Source organism: Athene cunicularia (genome assembly GCF_003259725.1).
Source record: "Athene cunicularia isolate RWA chromosome 4 unlocalized genomic scaffold, athCun1 chr4_part3, whole genome shotgun sequence".
Lineage (NCBI taxonomy): Eukaryota > Metazoa > Chordata > Aves > Strigiformes > Strigidae > Athene > Athene cunicularia.
This window is the reverse complement of record NW_020799100.1, coordinates 13,505,383-13,531,063: the sequence shown is the minus strand read 5'-3', so window position 1 is coordinate 13,531,063 and position 25,681 is coordinate 13,505,383. Positions and strand designations below refer to the sequence as shown.

The 25,681-nt window shown below is 41.1% G+C and overlaps 1 protein-coding gene across 10 annotated transcripts in view; it reads right to left on the bottom strand.

The window, feature by feature from the left end:
* Positions 1–25,681, bottom strand: part of HTR2C (5-hydroxytryptamine receptor 2C) — a 242,885-nt gene that overhangs the window by 62,933 nt on the left and 154,271 nt on the right. The gene's annotated exons all lie outside the window — the stretch shown is intronic.

Genomic DNA, 25,681 nt, shown 5'->3' with positions numbered 1-25,681 from the left:
ATGGGAATATTTAAGAACAAGCAGCACCAGGCCAGGTAACCTAATATTTTAAGCAACTTTACACCAGGCAACGTAACCATTACAAACACATTTTGTTAAATGGCAGCACTCTAAAAATGAAACAATTATGCTACTTCCACTAATTAACAGGCAATATTAGACTTTAATGTGCACATGAGCTAACAAATGTCATCACATAATTTTAAAATTACACTGGCATCATTTCTCTCACACACATCTGACCTCAATGGAGATTTGCATATAAAGGTCAAAACTAGCAAACACTTTTCTCAGTTCCCAGTTTTATTACACAAATAACTACTAGAAACACTAACTACTCAGTGAGGCCAAAATCAGCTTCATCCACCCAGATTAACAGGAGCACGTCTCACCCCACTGATACTGCCATGAGCCACAGTGTCTTACTGGTGAGAATAAATCTGTGGGGCTGAAATTGTGACCTTCAGACCAGGGGACAATGGCACAAACCCTTGCTGCCACCACTACTCACTATCTCCCTAATGATTTGGGAAAAAAGCCACTGGGTCAGTCACTCCTGTTGATCCATGAGGAATATGGTTTGAACTCACGACTTTAGCTTGCAAGTCCTTTAATGAACTGTCTTGTTAAGTCCCGCCCCCCCCCAAAAAAAAGTGAATTCACTCCTGTTGATATGTGATCCTTATGGGAAGATTAGGAAGACAGAAGCCCATAACACAGGGCTAGATGAACACCTGAACCTTACCGAGGAGAAATTCCTGTGTGGAGTGTGATGGATAGTGACACAGAACAGGATGATGTTCTCTGTTCGAAAACCACTTTGGGCATGAAGACCATCAACAGATAGTAGATAACAAAAACTGTGCCAGTGGTGATACGCTACTGCTCTACACATCTTGAACAAGATCTTCAAAGAAAGCAAGGAGATCTGGCAAAACAGGTGTCTGAGCATTATTCCAGACCAAGGCTACCAAAACACACACCTGGGAACACCCATCAGCAATACTGCACCAGAAAGGAGGACTGGGGGAAGGCAGGCATGTTCAAAGTGCAGCGGACCATACAAGCCATTGGAAGCCTCAGGGGTGGAACAGGCAACCAGCAATCATTAAACATAATGGGAAAAAATATCACTTCACAGCTCCTGAGCAAAACGAGGATTTTGAACCCAGCTGAAGTCTCAGTGTTTACATGTGGCTGTGAGTTGCTGAGATGCAAAATGTTAGAAACACCAAATGCCTCTGAAACATTGATGCAACCCAAGAAATTGTCTTGCAGTAGTCCATCTCTGTAGCAATCAAAAAAACCGTTCAGCACGGAGGATCCCATTTGAGCCAATGACAAGTGCAAAGTAAGGCATGTTATCTTAAAGCTCTTTCATTACCAGCCAAGTTGTACATCTTCACACTTGCTGTAAATAAGGGATGGTGTATTATTACTATGATATATACTGACCTAAGGCACAGAATCTTCACAAAATACAGGGACATGAGCACCAAAAAACCAGCAGGCAACTCTGCCCTGGGCACAGAAGAGTAGAGCTCTGAAAGTAAAGAAACGTGAACTTAATCCTGCCTTGACTTCTCCAGCAAAGCTGTGTGGGAGGACAGACATTGTTCAAGCACAGAACCGAGGGGGAAAGCAGAAAAAAACCCCAACAACCAAAAACTAAAGATCGTAACTTCATTGAGGATTCATAAGGCATAACAGTAGCAAGCAAAACGTTTCATTTGATGCTTCTATAGCATTAAATTCATTTAGAAGACTGAAAGACATAATACTTTGCACTTTCTAGATAAAAGCACTATTGTAGTCATTCGGATGTAGAAGAGCTTTAATCTGCCAAAAATATCAGCACCACGCTGTAGTACAGAAGCCCTGAAACACGAAACCCAGCTCTGAATCAGAGCAGCTGATTCATTCAGAAACAAGGGTGCTGCACTTCTCCCCTTGATCCTGCTCACCACGCCACTGCAGCCCACTGAGAACAAAGTAAGTTCTGCAACTTATATGGGAAGTGAGATAAAACCACTTCATTCAGCAGCTTATGGAAAAGGTCACTTCTCTCACCAAGCTACAGAAGAGCTGTGAAGCTTCAGTGACAACACCTAGTAGTGCAATTGGGAGGGCAGGATAGAAGAGGCTGGAAGAACAGGGTTTAGTTCCTGAGAGCCAGAGATATTTTGGTAGCTTGCTCATTATAATAATATACATATTTAAAACATAACAAGAAAAACAAGACCAGGAAAAGCAAGAGCTTACATCAAAGCCAAACACTCCATGCAGCTTGCTCCCAGGAGAGAAACAGAGATAGCACCTCACAGGTCTGAATCTTAACATATAACGGGAAAAATACAGAATAAACTTTTTTTTTTTTCAGGAACGACTGAAGTACAAGACAAAGTTGGAATTTCAATCTTAAAGTTCTTTTTTTAAAACATTATAAAGAGTTCTGATAAACATCTTAAAATACTTCTTGCTCCCACTTGCTACTATTTCATATCAAATGAATTCTTTTTACTTCATTTCTTTTAAGCCACAAATGCACAGTCCAGCTATAAGAGGTGACAGCAGCATGAGTTACTCAGATTCCTGCTTTCATATTACTTTGGGAAAAATGAAACTAGCCCAGTGTTGCCACCTGTCACAGGTTTTCCTCACAAGTCTTAATGTCTTGGGTTTTTCAGTCCCAGCCCTTTGAGGCAGTAGGTATCACAGCCGCAGACAAACTATGAAAAATACATTTCCTAAAGGCTTCAAAAACAGGAAGCAAAATATAAGCAAACCATCTATATAAAAGCAGGGTTTATTAACTTCTGAATTTTCTGATCTTAGGCGTTTGACTCATCGTTCTAAAAAGCCCTCAAGGCCAGTGACTTTGCACTCAAAAAGCTCAATGAGAAATTCTTAAAGGGCTTCACATCCAAAATAGTTCATATCAAAATAGTTAAATCAAGCTTTGTATTTTACACCATACTTCCAACAACAACACTGTTTGTAGACATCCCCAGATTAACGCACTGTATTTCCCAATGCTAGCATTTATAGTTTGCAGGGTTCCACAAAACTGCTTTTCCCCAAACCAAACCCACACATCTTAGCAATGCCAAACCAAAGGAGAGGTCAGGCAGCAGGGAAGGAGGCCTCAACGCTCCCGTACGTTACATTGCAAACAAGCTGTGACACCTTATCCCTTTCCAGCACAACACAAGTGGGATTTATCTTCTGGTTAAGCCATAGCTGGGGCAAGTCAGTCTCTAGGATGGACCAGATCAGGGCAAGTTTCTCCTGTAACACTACAGACATTTGGTCAGAGGAGTAACAAACAAGTTTTTAATCTTGTAAGATGGTGACTAATAGCTCTGGGACAGAGAGGAGCATTCACAGCAGAGTCTGCAGCTGGCCAGCTGGGAGCGAGCCTGCAAGCAGGGCATCCCACAGCACACGAGGACGTTCTGGCCTGAAAGAGCTGCTCATGCCAAGGGACCTCATTTGCACTGAAAAGCTTTTTTTTTCCTAAAGTAGCTACCGAGGCATCACAGAAATAACCTAGGCCAAAGTCCATACAAACTTAGTACATGCACAGTTTGTATGACAAACCTCCTAACCCAGGAGTGGTTTTGACATTCATGAGTCTTTTGCATACAGATGTGTCAGCAGTCAGCTGAACACATTTCCTTCTAGTGAGAAGACCCCAAATTAGAACCATTTTGGAGAGGTGATGCTCCTGCCAGCATCACCACAGAAATGTAAGTGAAAGGCCAAAAAAAAAAAATTATAGGCACACAAAAAAAAGACAAACCCACACATCCTGACCTCCCATCCTTTAGGCTCACCAAGAACAGCTCACTGCACTGATACCCAGGGGCTAACAAAATAAGAAGACAAGACCGCACTCTTTCAACCCAACAGGCTATGTTGCCTGATCCAGAGGTGAGCAGCTGGTTGCATAATTTTTCTCCTACGTTTTTGTGAAGACAGAAAACAGAGACTCTCAATGATACAAAATGCACACAAATAATACATGAGCAAAGCTATAATCCTAAACAATTCTTCCGGACAAGACAAGAACACAAAAGACTTCTATCAAATCCTCTTACCTCTTTTCCTGCTTGGATAAGTATCATTTAGAAGATCTCTTTATCAATACAGGCAGCATGAAGCATGTTTGCTCTGATGTACTTCACACAGAGCTATCAAAAACAAAGCTATACATACCCAGGTGTGCCTGGTGTGCTGATTTTTATGAGCTTTAGCCTGATTTTTGAGTAACAGCAGCTGTGCACTTAAGGCTCTTCCTCTCTTCCCTCCATGTTTCAACATGCCTTGCTTGCAGAGCTGATAGAGTGATAGCAGCAAACCTTCAGGGAATTCCTCCATGCTAAGAGTATCCCTTAATTTAGGAGGAGATTTTCTGGTGCTAGAACACTAAGCTCCGCACTGTTTTTCAAGACCTAAGAACAGACCCTACCAGAATGGCTTGCCATTGAAAACCAAATTTCCTCACAATTTAGCACCATCCAGCTCAGGCTGGAAGGCAATAAACTTTTTGTATATTTAATTCATGCGTGATTTTTATCTCAGTCCATTTGTTAATAACAACTTAATTTTCTAAAATAATCCAGGGGTTAAAAAAAAAATTAAAGAGAATGAAAACAAGACTCCTAGGTTTTGGGCATTTCTCCAATCACAATCTCTGTCTCAGATCACTGTTATCTGGGAAAAGACCTTCCTACCCAGTAGAGGGTTTGGGCAGAATTCATAGCTGAGCACCATCTTCCTATGTGACTGAAAATAGTATCTTCCACCCTTCATTTTCCCCGTGACAGCTGTATTCTGGGGTACCACTAGATTCTTTCCAAAACAAATGTAGCACAGCTGCTATGATTTATCTTCACAGCTCATAGCTTAGAGTTACAGACAGAAAATATGTATAATAAGGAAATATCTCCACTATATGTTCCCACTATATGTTCCCACATGCTGGAAGAGTTCCCTCAGCTGCAAGGAGGATGCTGTAAATTGCCTGAAAAGGTTGAAGCAGCATCCCTAGCTGACTAGCACCATGTTTCTCTACAAATTTGGGGAATTATCATTCATTTTCTTCAGTTCTCCAGCTTCTGCAGAAGGGAAAGCCTTCCTTTGCCCTAGGCAGAGGAAAAGACTTCTGCAAGTGTGAATACACCAACAGAGAATTGCAGGAAGGGTGTTTTTTTTCCAAATTACCCTGTGAAATCCCTGCAGTACATGTCACAGCTGCAGAAGGTTTCATAAAACAAGAGTCAGTAAAGCAGCAGCTCTTGCAAATAACTTTTCTCTAGGCCTTGGCATGGGCTGTGGGTTGTGTGGGTGCCAGCACTGCTCCAGGATCTTGCTCTGCAGAGCAGCATCACGGATCCCCCACTCCTGCCCACTGCAGTCCTCGCACTGCTGCAGATGAGACACCTACAGTTGAAAAGAGATCTGTCCTAATATGTTCAACCCATAACAATTTCATCACAGAGAAACAAGCTGGGAAATGGCAGATAAAAAGCACTTCTGTAAGTACACTAGTGTGATTTTAATTCATTTTAGTAGTACTTACTTAGTATTATGTTTTACTTCAGTTTTCTGTCTTCTTACCTGCAAAATTTGGGGTTCTTCAAAATGCTGAAACTAAGGCTGGCAAGTGCACAGGCCCTTTAGACCCTTACTCATTCTGGCATTAAAAAGACACTTTTTTTCTGTCTGAGGAGATCAGGCATAACTGCTCAAGCATGTTCACATCAAGGCTTGAATGTGCTAGGGTATGGAGCTAATTTCCCACCATATCAGGGCAGTTCAGGGTGTCACTAAAGGGAAATGGGAACGAAACCATTTATAACCAGTTCAACAGGCTGTGCCGGTATCAGGTAAGTTATAGGTATTGTGATGTATTTATTAGGTTTTCTCCTTTTTATAAAGGAACTAAACCAGAGGTGTGAAAAAGTAATTGCTAGCTTCTAGAAGTAAGAGCTGGATGGTTCAGTTCTGCTATGTCTGTTTAACGACTAGTAAAGACTGTTTATTCTCTCATACACTCTTGTGCCATAAAGACTGCCTTACGAACACTTGAAGAAAATGAATCTGCTTTATCTTGACACGTCTGATAAATTCTGGCTCTGTAGCAATCCTGTTTACTTAATTTGCTTGCAGATGATAAGATATAATGAAGAGAATATTATTACCAGAGTTCGTTGGGAATACTTCCACAAAACTTTTTTTTCTTGCCAAAAAATGTGTTAAGTCAACATAGAAACTTTTTTTTTTTTTTGCGGGGAAACAGTTTTGATGCATCTCTCAACAGAAAGTAGTGAGGAAAAATGTTGAGAAAATTTCATTTTTACAGTTTGAAAACAAAAATAATCCTGAAGTTTGAAATTACTTTTTCATTTTTGTATTTAACAAAGTAGCAGCAAAAAAAAAGTCAGATTAAAGTTATATAGAAATGAAACATTTCAAGATGTCAAAATGACCCAAATTGACCCAGACTTATTTCTTGTTGAGATTTTTAGTTTACATAGGCCTTTTGACATTTTTACACTTTCTGAGATTTCACACATGAAAAAAAAAAGAAGACTCCTGAATAACAGTTGTGGGTTAGAAAAGCTGTTTTCCACCTAGCACTAGTTATGTTATTAGGCTAGCAGTGAGAGAGAGACATACACCATGTTACTCTCTGGATCTAACAACTTCTTCTATCATGCTAAGACAAAAATGTGTGAACATCAACCACATGGAATACAAGTTCTTTGTTTTTCTTTTCCTAATGAACTGTGCAAAGAATGCAACATAATTATGCCTTCAAAAGAAAGAAACTACTATACTACCAGAGATACTAAAAAAGCTCTGTTCTTTGGCTGGCACCCATCTCTGCAAATGCTGTCACAACAGTCTCCAAACTGTCACTTCAGCAACTGCCCCTCACGGGAAAAACATATTTCTTCTAATTAGACAAAATTCTAACTCCATGTTTGAAGAGTATAATTTGATCTTTTCTCTAGAAACTCATTAACCACTTGAGTTTAATTATTAACATTTGCTTTAAAAAATCACTGAATTAAATACCAATTGTGTGAGTGCAGCTACTGCTTTGGCGAGCTGATGCTCGTTGCTGCAGTACACGGGCACGCCACCAGGGGAGGTGGTGTGCTCCATGTCCACCTAAGACACTCCTCTGAACATCAAGGAGATGTAGCTTCTACCTCTGGGTCTGCTGCTGGCTCACTGGATGGCTTTGGGCAGGTTAACCCCTTTTCCTTCCCTTTCTAAATCTATTTAGAATGGTCAGACCATGAACTGTTTGGAGCAGGGACTTCTCCTCCGCTTTCTCCTCCTTTAGTCCCACCGTGCTTAATAAAGTGCCCAATACAATTGGACGTTGAGGTAATGATTGCAATATGGTAAAGCAAAGCTCCCAAGGTGAGAAATGTAAAAACTCATGCCTAGGTAGGGCTTAATACTAGGCTTACTCATTCTGGGGCTCCTGCAGGGCCTGCAGCAGCAAGAAACCTGCCGAAGGCACTTGGTCTTCTGGGATAAAACTGAACAATACTGATTCCTTGCTGGAAACATTTCAAAGAAGCAGAAAGCCATGATTTATTCAGTAACAAACAGGTCTTCAAACAGTGTCACAAACACTGAATATGCAGACACACACTTCCACTAGGCTTCAGTTATAAAATGTAGTGATTTACAAATTCAGGGCACAGTGGGGTGATGCAGAGTACAGGAAACTCCCTTTTTTTCAAATGCAGAAAGTTATCATCAGAAAGCCATTTTCTCACAAAAGCTCTTCAATTTGATTCAGAAAAACCCCAACAAACCAAACCAAAACAACCAACAAAAAGCCCCCAAACAGCTAACTACTTCTTTTGGTTTAAATCAGTCAAGTACATGCGTTCAACGCTTCTTTCTAAAATAAACAGAGACAAGGTTCCATGGGGTTTTTTTCAGTCTCACGGGTACCATTTCTCATAACATCTACGGGTCAGTACCTCCCGTGTTAAGGATTTTATAAATCTTTTTTAATTCTCCAGCTGGTAGTTGCCACAGTGTTTTGGATATGCAGAAATGTGTGAAACTCCCCAGCAAACGGAATGGCTCCAGCATCAGCTCTCTGCTACTTGGATACTAACTCCCAACATTTTTGCTTCAAGGCAAAGGAATGTAGCAAAAGTTACTATTTTGTTACCAGATTTGACATGCTTAAGCAGCCTTAAAAAATCAGGGATACAGAGGAACTAGCTGAAAAATAAACCTTTCCAAGTTCTCAATGACATAAGATATTTTCAGATTAATAAAGGCATTAACTTACGCAAGAACTTCTACATAAACTGTAATATCAATCTGCATGAGACTCAGGTGCTTTTGTTATTTCTGCATTTGGTAAATTCAGGCGTAACAATTCCTGAAGTCCTTCGGCTTTTACAAACAGGTATGATTGACAGTCTCTAAATGCTCTGCTTTTCATAACAACAGTGATTGACAGCCCCTTGGTATATAGCCCAGTCAGCCTAACAATGTTATTGTTCTCTAATAATTACCTGATAATTTTTTTTTTTAATGTCTTACTGTAAGTTACGGTTCAACTAAGTAAGAGTCCTCAGAACTTTTCAAAAGTTTATTTAACTTGCCTTGATTTGGGGCTGTCTTTCTGCAAGTCTGATTCTGTGGCAGTGCTGGGATTGCAGACATTAGTGCCCAAGGTGCACTGGCTGTTGGCTTACCCGTAATTGGTTCTTTCCCTGGAAAACAGAACATATTAAGCCCAAATATGTGACAGTCTTTGTGTCAATTTGGCACATGTCACTCACACAGTATTTGTACAAAGGGAAATGTTTCTTCCCTGGAGCATAAGCACATAGCTATTAGTTTTTATGCACCTAGGGCCAGAGCCTCGCGTAGGACGCACGCTGGTAGCTGGGCTCAGTTCATCACAGTTTATTACTTCCAAGCTGCTCAAGATGGCAGCTTGTTTAACTTCTGCTGAAAGCAATAATTGAGATTTTTTTCTGTCCTGCAGAAAGATCATCCTCCAGAACACTCAGGCAGGGTACTGACTTGTGTGAATCACTAGCAGAAAATCATGACCCAGTAGGGTCACTTTTCTGAGTATTTTCAGGTACCTACAAAGTAAAATGAATTATGTTCTTTTTTTTATGAAACAAGTAAACCGTAGCACTGTATACTAGGAAATGACAATCCTAGTTTGAAAATGCTCAACCCTTTTACCCTTGTACTAGGCATAAATCCAAGCTAGCATTCTTCCGAAATTTAGAATTGTACCTTTTTCATCTCTCTCTTGATTTTCAGATAGGATGGAAGCAGGCAGGGTAGAAAAAAGAAACCCTACATTGTCTCAGATTTCCAACTGAGGGAGACAAGAATCTCCTGGGTTTTTTGCATACCTACAACACTGAACTTGGTAGAGCAGCTTGCAGTTGAACAAAATGTTACTCCCACATCAAAGCAGTATTGCGAATGAACCTTAGTCTGCATGGCTAGTGTCCCAATTACAAACCGCAACACCTATTTCAGAAATTTTGTGAATGCTTTTTCTTGAGTGTGTTGAAAAAAATTAGAAATCTCACTTGCCTTGCAAGAAAGGAAAAAAAAAATCAGTTGGAGGTCTATTAAAAATATATTTTTATATTACATTTAGTTACTCTTAAAAGGACCAATAAAAAAAAACCCCAAAACCTTGAAGAAGAAAGCATGCTCAGTCTGGGTTTTTCCAAATATTTCCAGTTTTGCACTGGGGTGTATCAGACGGAGAAAGCTGAGTCCTTTTGGACTTAGCTTTTTGAAACCAGAACTGTGGACCTTGAGCACAGTTTTCTAGTTCACCTGTTTGGTTGCCTCTTCAAGAACTGCTCTAAAGTTTTGCCTCTGCACCCATGTAGACTATGAATCACCAAACATACTATAGAGTCAGGGTCTGGGTTTGCATACAGAGCACTGGAATATAAAGGTTTTTGTTCACATTTACTGCAAATGAAAGAAAGTACACAATGCACAGATTGTATAGCCAAATGGGCTAATTCTGCTCATGAACATTTGTTCACACAGATTTAGGGGCTACGTTGGGGCCAATTGAACAGTTGGGCCTTTACTCTCTGTTAATTTGCTTTCCAATATTTCTGAATTTTACCAACATATTTATAGAACTGCCCATTTCAATAAAGTATTATCTATGGCCCTGAACCCAACCTCTAATCGTCCATAGAGCTAGTTCCATTACTGAGTATTTTTCCCATACTGTAAACATACCGGGTATTCTCTAAAAGTTGTTTTGGGTTGATAATTTCTGTAGAGAACAATAGTAAGGTAATGAGTCATTGCACTGTCTCACTACAGACTGAGGAAACTACTCAGTGCATACTAGATATAAAGCAGAGGACAAAAAATTGAACCATCTGTAACTTACGCCAACACCGTGAGCAAGAGCTAAAACCAGATTCTCACAGATCTTAAGTCAACGGATCTCTGATCCCTTTTTTCAAGGACTTCCAGGATGCCTTGCTGAGTTCTCAACCCATCATTCTGCAATCCTTCAAGTCCAGCTTGGTCTCAGAGACTCCTGTAATCCAGTGCAATCATCTCAGCCTTTCTGAAGTCTGTTTTGGCATGTAAAATCTCTGTTCTTCCACGTGCACACAAGATCTAGTTGCTCACCAAAACATGTGCCACATAACCACTGTACAGGTAAACTCTTTTCAGGGCACAGAGAGGGTGGGGAGAACCCGTGCTTAACACCTAGGGACCTACCCCACCACCAGCAGCAAGGAAGATGTTTCCAAACAGATGAGAGCAACGTCTGTCATCTAAGGTACAGCTATGTGTGGGAAACAGGCACTGAAAAAAACAGCATTTTCAAACTGGCAGAGATGCTGGTTTGCAGGGAGTAACAGACTCTTGTGGCTCCAGAACTTTTAAAAATCTTTAAAGCAACTGTACTTCTGGTGCTTCGTACAAGATTCCCAGACATTTCCCTAGCACAGACCGACCCCCACCAGACACCTTTTCTCGTGGATCCTGTCATTCCTGCACTTCACAGATGCATGGTTAGCCTTGGGGCAATTCTGCTGCATGGAAGAGTAAGATGAAGAAACTATTTCAAGTATTTTTAGGATCAGAAATGAGGAACAGAAGCCACATCAACAGCCAATGGTTCACAGACCACCAGCTGTCCACAAACAAGCCAACGAAAATCCTGCATATGGAAGTAGCGTTATCACCATCTAACAACAGCTCGTATCAAACAGCTACATAACTACAGCGTGTGTTGTACTAGATAGAGCGAACTAAGACAAATTAATGCTGGTTTGAGGTTTCTTCTCTGCAGTGGGTTGGATAATCTTTTCCTTCAGCTTCTGCTGTGTTTCAGTTCATTCGCCTCGTGCTGCTCCCACCAGTTCCACCCCGCAATCCCATAAACCTCACATGGAACTCCTGAGAACAATCAGTTAGGTAAATTTATTATTTTTTACCCAATACAAGTTTATTCAATATGTTGATGGTCCTCATAGGAGTTCTGGTGACCCTCACTTTCACGTAAATTTTATAACAACAGGTAAGTCTTTAGCACTATTTTATGCTCATTGTGGGAAAAAAAATTGAGTACTGTCAGTTAAGGCAATCTTAAATCTTGACTAAATTAATTTTGTCCTCTACTACTTTACCCAACAGATACAGTTCCATCATCCTCTTCCCATTCATGTTTCCTTACAATCACATTCTAAAACCACACACTCATGAATCAGAATTTATCAAATTTCCAATTTCACTAATTATTTATCAGATCAGCTAAATCAGTTTCATTTAGAATTATAGACTTAGTTACTTAAGATGGATTTTTCCCTCTGTTAAAAATATTAAGCTGCCTAAAAGTAACTAATATACCAAATTTTAATTTCTGTTCAAGGTCCAAATATACTATTGATGAGTAATCTTGCTTTAGAAAAGACATGCTTAATTCTAAACCTATCCTTTTAAATTCAGAATGAATTAAACAAGAACAGAAAAACCAAATTGTGTTATTAAGTATAACAGACCCTAAAAATCTTACTAAAGCATTTTAACATTCCAAAGACAACACTGAAAACAGGCTGGTTTTGTATCTTCAGAAATTCTATGAAATATGAACATGCTAATCTTGTCAACAAACGACAGGTGGGTGTCTGCTCCCCCGTGGAGCTCCCTGGGTGCAGGGCACAGCTGCTTCCCCATGGGCTGCCCCACAGGCTGCAGGGGAACCTCTGCTCTGGCACCTGGAGCACCTCCTGCCCCTCCTTCTGCACTGACCTTGGTGTCTGCAGAGTTGTTGCTCTCACGTATTCTCACTCCTCTCTTCAGCTGCAGTTGTTCTTGACCAGGTTTTTTTTTTTTTCCTCTGTTCTTAAATATGTTATCCCAGAGGCGCTACCACCATCACTGATGGGCTCCGTCTTGGCCAACAATGGGTCCATCTTGCAGCCAACAGGCATTGGCTGTGTCAGACGTGGGGGAAGATTCTGGCAGCTTCTCACAGAAGCCAGCCCTGTAGCCCCACTGTTACCAAAACCTTGCCATGCAAACCCAATATAGATATGTCTTTGAAGCAACACCCTTCCACCCTTTTGGGTTCCCTAAATCTGGGGCAGCTCTGCAGAGAACGAGTAGGTATGGTGTGCAGCTGAGTAGTGAAGCTCCTCAGCTCGAGAGGGAGCAGCTCGTGCTGTTTGGGAGTCTTCAACCTTTCCCCCCTGCTGTGCATCACTCATATCTGAGCATGATTTCTTCCCAAGGCAAAATCACACCACTTGCTCTTTGCAGATTAGCAGTTGACTGTTCAATCCATATTTCTTTGCTTCAGTTCACCAAGCAAAGCCAAATACTTCAAGTTTTTCAGTCACCCTAAATCCCATCACTATTAACAACAGAAACACACTGCTGTTTTTTTTGGTTTTGTGGACCATTTTTCTAGCCTGAGGATTTTGGGGCATTTCAGCAAAGTGGAAGGGAACAATGACATTATTTTTGTCCCATTTCCAGGCAGAGTGGCAGAGAGCCAGTTCTCAGAATTTTTCTGAGAAGCCAATTGATTCATGCTTGTCTCAAGTCCCAGCATCCTTGTGAGAAGTTGTCAGAGGGCAGCCAAAATAGTACAATTGCTTCACCTACTGCCAAGCACTGAGATAAAAGGCCACTCTGTTTCAATCATAAACAAAACCAGGGAACTGCCATAGAGCAAACAGCCTTCCCTGAAATTCAGATTGCACCCAGAAGTTCACCAATCAGTTAGTCATTGCTGTAAATCAACATGACTAATCAGCTCATCTCAGCATCTTAATAAAACTCTGATGCTTTTCCACTAGCCTCAGGACCTATGGCTTGGTTTGACCCAAGGCAACACAAGTGAACTGCACAGCAGGGTGGAGAGTCATGCTGAAGAAGCCTCCCCACAAGATCCTCAGCAGGTCTTGCTTTAAGCCAGGCTTGAAGGTGTCCTGTGGCTAATACTGCCAACTTTCCACTCATGTACCTGGCCAGTGGCAGGAGCTATGCAAGCTGCCAAAAAGAGAGGGGAAGAAAGAGCAAAATGGAGAACACCACAGCCTGCGTTCCTTTTGGCTTTGCAGTCTTAGAAACCAGTTTGTGTCAGATACAGAGAGAAATGGGACTATAATTTAGACATGTTCTTTCTTTATGTGAACTAATTCACCTAACCATATTTCAAAGCATCCTTAAGCACCAATATATTGGTATATCTTCACAGGAAAAACTCTACAGAAAGTCAGACCGATAATTTAGCAGGACTCCATCATTACAAGTGCTTACACAGCAACTCATCTATCTACAGACTCTCAAACAGCCTTTCAGCCACACAGTGTCTGTACAACACTGGTAAACACACTTATATTCCATTTACAAGTAAATAAATCCAGATCTACTATCTTGGAAATAAAATCTGAGAGAATCAGTAGAGCAAATAACGTACCCTAGCTGGGTTCATGCCTGTTTCTCACTACAGAAAGCCCGGACTGTGCACACTCAAAGTTTTCAAGTTTTTTTGCTCAGCCACGACAGCAAACCACACCCTTCTATAGAAACAGGAACTCTTTGATTGCCAGACTGGAAGCGGTAACAGAAAGGCAGAAAACAGAGTGAGATGGTAAAATTTAATTGAGAATGTATTTCACAGAACTTTCATGCTTCAGTGCTGTTCCATCAGATACATGAGAGAGAGCATGACTTTTGGGAATGTTTTGGACTGGCTCTTCATCATCCCTGAGATTAATCACTTGGAAGTAAGCTATATCAGTTCATCAGCCCAGCTTTTTTTCTATTTTTTTTTTCCCCAGCTGTGATATTCACTATCTAATTAGTGGGTTGAATTAGTTCACTAATGGGTCCAATAAGTCAAGAACTAATGCAAGAGAAGTGCTGGGTACAGTCCCAAGTGAAGGCAGGGTGTGGAAACCTGAGCAGGATCACTCCTTTCATGAGCAGTTAGATGCTCAGCAGTTAGTTGAGCAGAGGAGCTCAATTCATCTTATGCAACTTCAGTGTAACTTGAATATCATTGCTGGCCTATGCAGTCAACGTGGAAGGATATTTTCTACAGCTGACTGGCACAGCCTAAGCTACACGCCTGAATTTCAGCAGCATGAATGTCTGAAAACCATGTGATGGCTCGTGGACCATTTCTGTTGTGAATTTAAAGCAATTGTAACGTCTGAGACCGTTTCTTCAGTGCTCATAACTGAATTAAAATTAAAAGCAACAACCAAGAGACACAAGCTTCAGCATCTCTGCCTGAGGCAGAAGACTTGGTATATTAACTAAAGGATAAGGTGGAACACATCGTACCTCAGCAAATGCATTTGCTCCAAAACACATTAAGACAGTCAAGAATTTGGCTTGGATGTTTACAGCACGGTACACTAAACAAAATCATTACCATGGCACAGTATACAATAAAACTGGGCTTAAACACTGACAATAATGCTATAGAGGGGAAAGGTACATGGACAGCACCTAAAATAAAATAACTTCCCAGGCTGCAATAGTATGGGATTAAATTTTATGGTTTATGTGATGCAAAAAGGTCAGAGTAGATCTCAAGGTTTCTTCTGGCATAAGAAAGTACTTTTTGATCCTGCTGGTTACAGTCTGTTACCACTGTTCTTTGTTTCTCCATCAGCTGTGCACACACACAACATGCTGTCCTCATACAGGGAGTCCTTCGGCCAACGGACCCATCACTGCCTCCATGTGAACAGTGTAAGGAACAGAACTTGGGTATGGTCAAGAGAAGAAGGCTTTGGCAATGAAAATAATTCTTGTACTACAAACTGGGGCTTGGCTCATCTTTTAAGTAATCAAACCATCTATAGTAAAATAATGATTTAGTATTCCAGGACAAAATTTTCTTGTTCTGCTTAAAGCAACATCAAAGGAAGAACAAACCAAGGCCTAAGCAAAAATGCTGTGCATTTTCTATTCAGGAGAATAAAATTTGCAGCTCAGTGGCATAGAATACTAAATTAGAGGTAAGACATGCATTCAGAATACATCTATATAGGCAAAAGTTACATCATCCATAGTTAAAACAGTCACAAGTTATATGGTATGTGAAATATTACGTTCATGACAGCAGTATACTACTGAATACCCAAACATACATTTATCTCTCTAGGAAATTCAGTAACTGTTCGTCTCAAAGATTTTTTATTTTCCCATAAAAAGCTAGGAGTAACTGCTGCCAGTGACAAGGTGGTAAACTAGAGAAATCCTCCCGTAACCTATAGAAATCCTCCAATACTTCTTGAATAAATGCCCTGTTAAAACTATTGGACTCATTGCCACTGAATGTCATGAATACTGAATTTTAAATTAGTTCAAAAAGCAATTAAATGAAATAATGAGAGAGAAAAAAAAAAATCCATTCAGGGCTATTAAACAGGATAATACCAGATCTGTCTTAGGAAGTCCCTAAGCAGAAATTGCTGGAGACTGAGGGACTACAGGGACAAGGACTGTGCGCTTGCCCTTGGCCCAGTGCTCCTCCCTAGGTGGTTTTTGCTGGTCACTGTTGGAAACAGGATACTGGGCTGGATGAACCTATGGACTGACCCAGTAGAGACACTCTCATTCCAAGAGCTCACGAGAGATGGACAACTCCACATTATGCTGCTTTAATATGCAAACAGTCAGATTTGGTTCTTGTATACGGAGTCTAATTAAGTCAAGGGAAAATGCATGTCTGCTGCCTAGGGGTACAGTTCACCACAGCTGAGAACAGAAGCACGCTTTGGACGTTTAAATGACATCTTATTTTTGCTACTGCATTCAAATCATTATAATAAAAATTTCACCAACAGAAATCAACACATGCAGCAGATGACAATTTTTGGGGGGTGGATTTTTGTTGTTGTTTTAAAGAAAATAAACAAATTCATGGAAGTCAAACCAAATCAAACCCCTCAACTATAAAAATATTTTCCCTTCGTCCCCCAGGCCAAAGAGCTTGGTCTACTGATAAGAGGAAAAAGTCTAAATTCTCAGTCTGAATACAACAAATTATGATTGGAGACCGCAAGATGAAGATCCTGCTATATTGGAAATCTGTTGTGACCAGTGTCCCAGGAAACCACTCAGTCTATTCTCTGCATGGCTTGACTCCCTCACCACAAGCTGGAAGCAAGAGAACAATTCATGCCGCTGGATGTGATGTTTTTCACTGCTCTACAATTCAACTCCTTGGAAGCTTATCTTCCTCATTGCTGACTGGTTTAGCGACCTTGGAAAATGTAGGTAGAGATAATAGAAGCAGAATACTAAAAGGATTATTGCTTTTATTATCCTACTACTGGGAAGCTGATTAAAAGCACATATCCTTTCACAGACTACCCTGGGCTTTAGCACTCTCAGCTCTCTTCTTATGAAAGGTCACTAGGCAGGATATTAGAAGTAGCCTTAAGTATTGCACATTCTTCAATTCCAGCACAGGTGTCCTTCTCATGGCAGATGTCATAGGGGGTTGTCTGTCTCTAGCCCCAGAGTCCCTTTTTACTTCTTACTAAAACACAACAATAGCAACATGGATTTTCATAATAAAATGTCACTGAACTGTTAAAGAGCCAAAGAATGGTGGTGAGTGCTGGATAGTTGCATAAGTAGATGCAACTTCAGGATTTCAGCCAGTTTTCTTGTCTGTGATTGTCCCTATGAGCCACTCCACCAGGCCACAGTGAAGACATGCATGAGCTGGCTCAGTCCCCTCAACACTTTCCTGCTGAGTGGCAATACAAAACCAAAATAACTGTGTGACAACCACTGGAGCTATCACCTCGTATTTTCACAGTGCCAAACTAAGGACATTTCACAAGGTCTGAAGATAGGGCCTTTAGTATTTTCCTATGATAATAGCAAGCTGCTTTTTAATGTCATGCCTTCTGGGCTACCAGCTGCTCTGGCATGAGGTAGGATCTCCTTATGTCTCCTCCTACCATGTGGAAATGGCAAGGCATGAACACTGATGACAGTCCATGTAAAACAGATTCTCCCCAACCCAGAAAGAGGTCAGATGGAGAATATGCTCCTGGTCCCCCTAGCCAGTACAAAGTACCAGTTACAAAATCAGTGTATTTAAAACTAGTTTGCAGTGGTCATCTCCCTAAGAACCTAAGAGTCTTATTATGTGGTCACATATCTCCGTTGATATAGTAGTTTTTATTTCATACCTGTTTTGGGTAGCAGCGCATATGCTGGAACACCACGGCAATCTGGTGTTTAATTGAGGATAAGAGAAGAGGGACAAACAGACACAAATAACTCACACAGCTGAAGATATCTCCTCTGATGCTATCTACCTCTACTCTTAATACATCACTGCTTTCATGGAAGAATCCCCCACAAGGTTATAGAACACAAGTCAGCGTCATTGCTCAGAATAAAACCAGGTGAGGGTCAGCTGTTTTCCTGCTGTTATTGGCCTGAAGAAGCGAAGGAGTCCTGCTTGCTGACAGTCATTATGCAACAAAAATAACTCCTCTTTCTGAAGTCATTTGTAGGTGTCAGGAGAAGCTAAGACTAAACCAGGAAATTCCTCTGGAAAGGTCTGAGCTGAAAGAAAGATCTCTCAAGACACAGTGTGCATACCCTCACTTTAGCTTGAAAGACATCCTTACGCAACCTCTACTAGATGACTACAGATCATAATCACATATTGCAGTTAAAATTACTGATCAACCTATGCAGGAAGTGTTAAAGCAAGCAGAGGAAAGTAGATGTTAGGAACAATAGTTACATCCCTGCTCATATAGGATACAGTAGGATTGCTAAGCTTAAGAAAATAAGCAGGTGCCTCCTCCTGCTCATTACAGGGAGTTATGAAGCAAATTGCAGCATTTTAAATCCTGTGTATCCACAAGTCAGATAAATTAGGATTTATTTCTTTTTTTTTTTTTTTTTAATAGCTTGTCTCAAAAGAGCTACAAAAATATGCAATTGTATCCAGCAGAGAAAGCAGGTCAACATTGACCCCTATTCAGAAGGAGGTCAATAAAAAGAAAGAAGCCAATTAAGACATAATTGGGCACTCCTAGACAGTAAGCTACAAGGGAGAAAAGAAAGGAGAGAAAAAGCATGACTACCTAAGAACAACCAGTCTCCCCAGCAGAATCCAGGGCAAATCTCCTGCTGTTGTGAATGAGATACCTTTCATGTCCTTGCTTGCAAACTGAGGAAGCATGCTATGATCAAGCCATGGAAATAAAAAAAATATACCCTTTTTTTGTGCCAGCTTTAAGCTTCTTATTTTCCTTGTTTATAAGATCGAGAAATTTCCTTGCAAGAGAAAGCTCTATAATTCTGTAAAGTTATGGAAGTTTGTGAAAGCCAATATTACTGATTATCTCTTAAGCTAATGATGAAACTTTGGGGCAGTCTAGCCATAAAATTAATGCTTAAACTGTACACACAGGTCAGAATTCAAAAAGAACTGTTAACTTTTCTGAGACATGCAAAGCAAGCTTGCTATCAAGGTCTTCAGGATAAACAAAACAGTCCTGGGTTTGGTCCCACTTACTCTAAGCACAATGGAACTGCAGCGATACAAAAACTGAGAGAACAAGATTAGAAGCAAGCTCAGGTAATAAAGGGTCATATAAAATGAAAAGATGACCTTCACTTTGTTGCATTTGAATTTTTGCAAAAGGAAAAATTTTCAATGCCTTTCAAAAGAAAATGTAACATGTAATCTAAACCACATGCTCTCCCAAATCAAAGGTCAATAATATTAATCATAATCTTTTTACTTTGCTCCAAAAAAAATTCATATACCGGATCTATTGAAGTGTCTCATACTAGCTAGAATCAAGATTAGCAGACACCAAATGTCTCTTCTGGAAGTCATCAGATATTGGCTTCTTGCAGTATTATCAAAATACCTATAGGCAGAAGAAGCTTTTAGTACAATGCAGCAGTAAAGAGTTTCAATGAAATTTATTTCCAGAGGAAAAAAACCCAACCAACCAAACAAGAAAACCTCTGCTCAGCATTAAAAGTACCAGTCTTCGTAATGGAGCAGAAAGACTCATCCTCTTCTCTCTTTTCAAAGAAATTAAGCTCTGTACATGTTGAGCACATTAGTAATCTGAACCTTCTTGATGTTCTGATTGACTTGGCCCCACTATTTGTAGGGAGCGGGAAAAAAGAAACGGCACAAAATGAACCTGAAACACAGTAGCCCTCTTGAAGGCACTACTGTTTGTAAAAAAGAAAGTACTGGTAAATATTTAACTCATCCGCTTGCACAGTGGACAGGCAACAGGCAATTCTGCAGTCCATAAACTCCTAAAAAGACAAGAGAGAGAAACTACCCATCCGCACTGCTGAGCACAGACACAAATCAAGGGAGAGTAATTGGGTCTGACTGTATGTTTCAAGCCTTTGTGGTGTCCAGCATGGGCTTAAAGGGTTTGAGATGATGACAGATTTGATTGGAAAGTGCTAGATTGAATTTATAGCTGTTATTGCTGTTTAGCTATTAATTGACAGGCTTCTGTGCTTGCCATAGGGTTTGCTTGCCTTACTGTAAATTAGAGTCTTGTGCTCGTTAGTGGCTGCTTTTTGCTTTTGCTGCATGCTGTACTGCTTATCATCTTACTCTGCTGTGCCTGAGAACATTTTGATAACAGCAGTGGCGATGCGCCTGGGCTGGCAGATGGCCAGGGCATCGCTGCTGTTTCTGTGCCGCTGTACTGGGTGGGCTGGAACTCCACCGTGAACTCGAGTCGAAGGGACTGTGACACATGGGTGAGTCCACACGGGAGCAGGACAACCCAAAGCATCTGTGGATAAGGCTGTGAATAAGACTATGCCAGAGCAGGTACATCTCGAAGCGTGTGTGGCTGTGGTTATGTCTGTGTGACAGCAGGTATACCTCTGAAGGGACTGTGGCCCGAGGATAGGTCCACACTGGAGAAGATACACCTCAAACCATCTGTGGCTGTGGACAAGTCTGTGCTGCAGTAGATACACCTTGAAACATGAGTGGCTGTGCACAAGGTCATGCTGGCCATGGATAAGCCCACGACAGAACAGGTTAACCCCCGGAGGGACTCAGCCATCGGTAAGGCCACGTTGGAGGAGGTTTACTTCTGAAGGGACAGTAGCTGTGGGCAGGGCCATACTGGAGCAGGTACATCTCTGAGGCATGGTGGCCCATGGAGAAGGCCACACTGGAACGGGTGTACCTCAAAGTGACTCTGGCTGTGGATAAAAGTCTGTGCCACAGCAGGTACATGCCTGGAGAGACTGTGGCTCATAGATGTTAACCTTGATGGGCTGGTCCAAAGGCATCGAGGGGGAAGACTGCAATAGAAATACCTTTAAATTGTGGTAACCCATGATTTGAATTGCACGTTGTAGGAATTACTGTAGCAGGAACCCCCTGAACCGATGGACAAGCCTTACAGGAAGCAGTGCCCGTGCAGCAGTGACCAACGCAACCCGAGCTGACTTTGGTGCTGAATAACCACACAGCACACCACCTGTCCTGTTCTCAGCGACCACCACAACAGACGGAGCTCAAAGTCATGGACTAAATGAACTCAGTGGACATTTTTTGACATTTTATGGACATTTTACAGGGGTGGTCCATAGATTACGGGAATAATATCCGTGTATTACATCAAAGGATGGGAAGGGTGGTGGTGGGTAATAATGTACTGGATAGTGTGACTTGAGCATGATGTAAATGTTATGGAATAAGGGATGGAGAATGTGCTGATTTGGGCTGGGATTGAGTTAATTTTCTTCATAGTAGATAGCATGGGGCTATGTTTTGGATTTGTGCTGGAAATAGCATTGGTAACACGCAGGGATGGTTTCGTTATTGCTGAGCAGTGCTTGCAGTGTCAAGGCCTTTTCTGCCTCTCACCCCACCCCAGCAGTGAGCAGGCTGGGGGTGCACAAGAAGGTGGGAGGGGACTGATCCCAACTGACCCAAGGGATATTCCAGACCATATAGCACCATGCTCAGCAGATAAAGCTGGGGGAAGGAGGAGGAAGTGGGGGGGATGTTCAGAGTTATGGCTTTTGTCTTCCCAAGTAACCATTACATGTGATGGAACCCGGCTTTCCTGCAGATGGCTGAGCACCTGCCTGCTGATGGGAAGTGGGGAATGAATTCCATGTTTTGCTTTGCTTGTGTGCATGGCTTTTTCTTTACTTATTAAACTGTCTTTATCTCAATCCATGAGTTTTCTCACTATTACCCTTCTGATTCTCTCCCCCGTCCAACTGTGGGGGGAGTGAGCAAGTGACAGGTTGCCAACCTGGGGTTAAACCATGACACTGAGCCAGGTACAAGTCAGAAGGACATGATTTCTCTGGTAATGGGCTTATACCTAGGATCTGCTCTTTGGCAAAGCACAGCACTGCCCAGATTCCCTGAAGACTTAAAGCTAGACATTTCATGATTTGAAGGCAGGGCCTGTACTTTCTTTGTTCTGCTCCACTCTAATAACACTGCTGCTTCTATGTACCCAGTGATAAAAAAGGAACAGGCAAACCTGTGGAGGAAAGGAAAAGGGATTAGCATTTTCAGATTGCTTCTGTTCCCTAGAAACACGGGTTTCCCACAACCATTGCTTGGCAGAACACAGGTAACTTCATGTAATGAAGCAACTAATGATGGGCCAACAAGATGTGTAGCCTGAGAATAGCGTGGGAACAGAGAAGGAATCTCAGGTCAAATTCACAAAGATCAGAAATGGGTTGTATAGACAAAGAAGCAGTAAATATTATGTTTTCCTACTGTTGCCTGGAAAAGAAAACTCCAAGTGTCCATTGTTTCCCCTTGGGTTTAATGAATGACTCACATACCAGCTAAAAGTTTTCAGCATCATTCCACTGAAGTACAAGGACTAGACCCATTGTTCACAGATTCTTGTTGCTGCTCTATATACTTCTAAACCTGTGATGCTGTAAGAAGTTCCCCAAACTAATCCCCATATAGATATTCCTTCAGCTGCAAATGCTTTAGAAAAGTCCGAGACTATATATATTTTTTTTAATTTAAATTTTATTTTTTAGGATAGAACAAAGGAGCCCTAACTAGATGTGATCAGAAGACACTCCAGTTTGTCCACTTTAGCCTGGTCTATCTAAGGCTTTGGCACTTCATTTTAACTCTCAGGTTTTTGAAAGCTGAGCCTCAAATTGCTGCTGCATGGGTTTAGTCTGTGCACAGAGTAATTACACAATGAAGAATAAAGTGCAAAGTGATATGGATAGAGTTTTAATGTTTACCAAAAAAAGCTGGCCTATTTTTTTTTTCATCATGTTCTAAGAAAATCTGCTGCAAATAATAAGAGCGTAGTTACTGCCCTGCATAATTCAGACTAGGTACACAACCTGCTTAGACTTGGCTTCAGAATAAATCAGAAATAGGAGATGGGCTGTTTTATGATGGGCATATTTTGAATTCAAGGAAATGAACTTTTTTTTTTTTTTAAAAAAAAATTATCATCCTACATCTGTATTTGAATCCACAAATGGTTCCTGATAGAATAACACATTGATTAAGTCATCAAACAAAACACTCTCTGGCACTGGTAGCAGTGAGGCAGCAGCTGTTTCTAAGAGCAATTGTATGTCAAGTGAAAAAGCTGGCAAGCTGCAAGTTAACATTTAGCTACCTGACCAGGTTATCTTTTTCAGTAGCAAGAAATGTGGAGTCAGCAGAAATTTTTCTACCCAAAGGACACGGAAGGAAGGGAACCTCTGCCTTCCAATTCATTATTTAATATACTTGATGCAACCCTTATGTTCACAATCTGTAGCTACACTGAGAAACATAAGTGATCCAAAATCTCCAAGGACCTTAATCATTACAGAACATGCAGGAGGAACTTGTTGACAACAGCAGCAGTAATTTAAATCTGCTGGCACTTTTGCAGACAAATAGCTCTGTATAAAATCCAGCTGGAGGTGGCTTCTCCTCCTCTTGGTCTCTGAACATCGACATCAGGACATCCTAAACTACACCCACTGGGTGATTAGCAGGGCAGTTGGTAAATCCTGTGGATGATGGCATGGAGAACACTACTAGGTTAGGGGGACTTTTTCTCTCCTGAGACAAACATGAAGCAATCTACTGCAGCCATCAAAGGCAGAAATGCTCCCCCAGAAACAACCCTTGTGTTTCTTCACAGCTTTTTCACTGCTGGACAGCAACCATGGATTTTTCATAGAAATAGTTACCCTCTGCAAAATTACAAATCTTTGCTATCAAAATCTACAAGCAATAATGGATTGGTGCTGTTAAGGCTTTTGTTTGTTTCTCCAACAGAAAGTTATTTTCTCATGAATTTTTAGACAAATTCTAACAAATCATTCCCACCCCTGCCAGGAGAGGAAAACCAAATGTTTTCCTTGAGCAGAACTTGCATAACAGCCTCCGCATCCTCTTTAATGCCATTTCTGGAATAAATATATTTTTAAAGTTTGTTCTTTGATGAACTTGTCCAAGTACTAGGAAGTTCTCAAAGAACAAGATAAAAGTCTGCCATTTGAAACACTTACTGGTTACCTCTGCTGTCAATGCCAGCCTATTCATTGCTGATTCTTATCCTACCCATTCTTGAGAAGTCTTTCTCAAAGTACACTCTGCCCACTTGGATCTGCTGCTCCCCAAATCTCTATAGATTCAAGTTCTCATTAACAAAACTAGCAACCATGCAGAGCACTGGTACAAAAACCATCCCATCCTCTACCTGCATCAGAGGAGGACATGGTGCAGCAGACTGAGACTTCACAAGTCTCCTGTCACCAGTGAGACCCCTCTGGGGTCTTGTACTTGTGTGCAGACCTCTGTCTCCCTGCTACAGCGTTGCTCAAAACATCCTCCAAGATTGGTAACTACAAGTTTTGTAGTCTGTAAAATTCAAAACACTTTTCTGGATGTTAACGGACAAGGATGGTACATTAAAAATCAAGAGGCTTAAAGAAAAGACCATGAAAAGGAAATAAACCATCTTTGCTATAATTTTTAAATTAAGTCTGCAGGAGCTTTTATGAAGCTAGTGAAAACCTTTTAGATGAACCTTTAGGGCTCATAAATTTAAAATTATTTTCTTTCTGCTCTCTCTTCACTGATATTGCTCAAAAACCACTGCTGGAAATAGTTGTCAGCAACATAATCCAGCCTGTGAAAGGCACCAAAAAGGCTTCTATGCCTACAAGTAACAGTGCAGCTCCTCAAGGCACATCACTTCTGGTCCTTGTTGTATTTTTCCCCGTTTTTAATTTAAATACGCAGCAACCTTTACCACATGAAACCAAGATGGCAAAACATTGGATTTGATATGTGTGCTGGGCCTGGACTGCCTTGCTGTGAACTACAAGAAAAAGTGGTGCCTTGAGATTCTCTGAGTTTGAAAGAGAAGAATCCATGTTACTTGTCTCCCTGCTCCCAGCTTTGAGGGAAGCTTTGGCCAACATCTTCTTTTCCACATAGCAGCCCACAGCAACAAAGTCAGGCAAGCAAACCCCTGCAGAAGTTTACCCAAATTAACATGTAACTGTTGCTGGTCAGCTTTGAGCATGTCGCCAGCACAGTTACAGGAACTTGGTCCTTACCCTAGTACTTACGCTTTCAAAATATTATAAACAACTGATAATCAAAACAAAAGCAAAGCTAAAAACCACACAGTAAAAACCTGGGGATTAACATTGCAACTACAGGCCAGCCTACCCTTCACTTGGCTTCTGTGCAGTATTTCACCACAAATTTTATGTTTGCCAGTAAACTTTTCAAAACAAAGGAGTATCACTTGTGTTTGTGCAATATCCAGCACCATGGCACCTTGCTAGTTGTAAGGTACAGAAACTCTACTGTTAAGTGTGTGTTCAAGAACACAAATAAGTATTTTCTCATTTGCAAAAATGAGGAAAAAATATGTGCCTGAAATTTGAGATTAGATAAAAGTTCTAAGAGTCACTATACTTATCTAATTAGCAAAAGGCACAGAAATATTGTTCCACTGATGCTTTACAAGAGAAACTTCTGTGTTTGAGTGAGATTACCCAGAACTGGCACATCTGGAGGGCACTGGTTGTGTTCCCAGAGACACCTGCAACCTGGCGTGTGCTGCTGACTGCAGGCTGG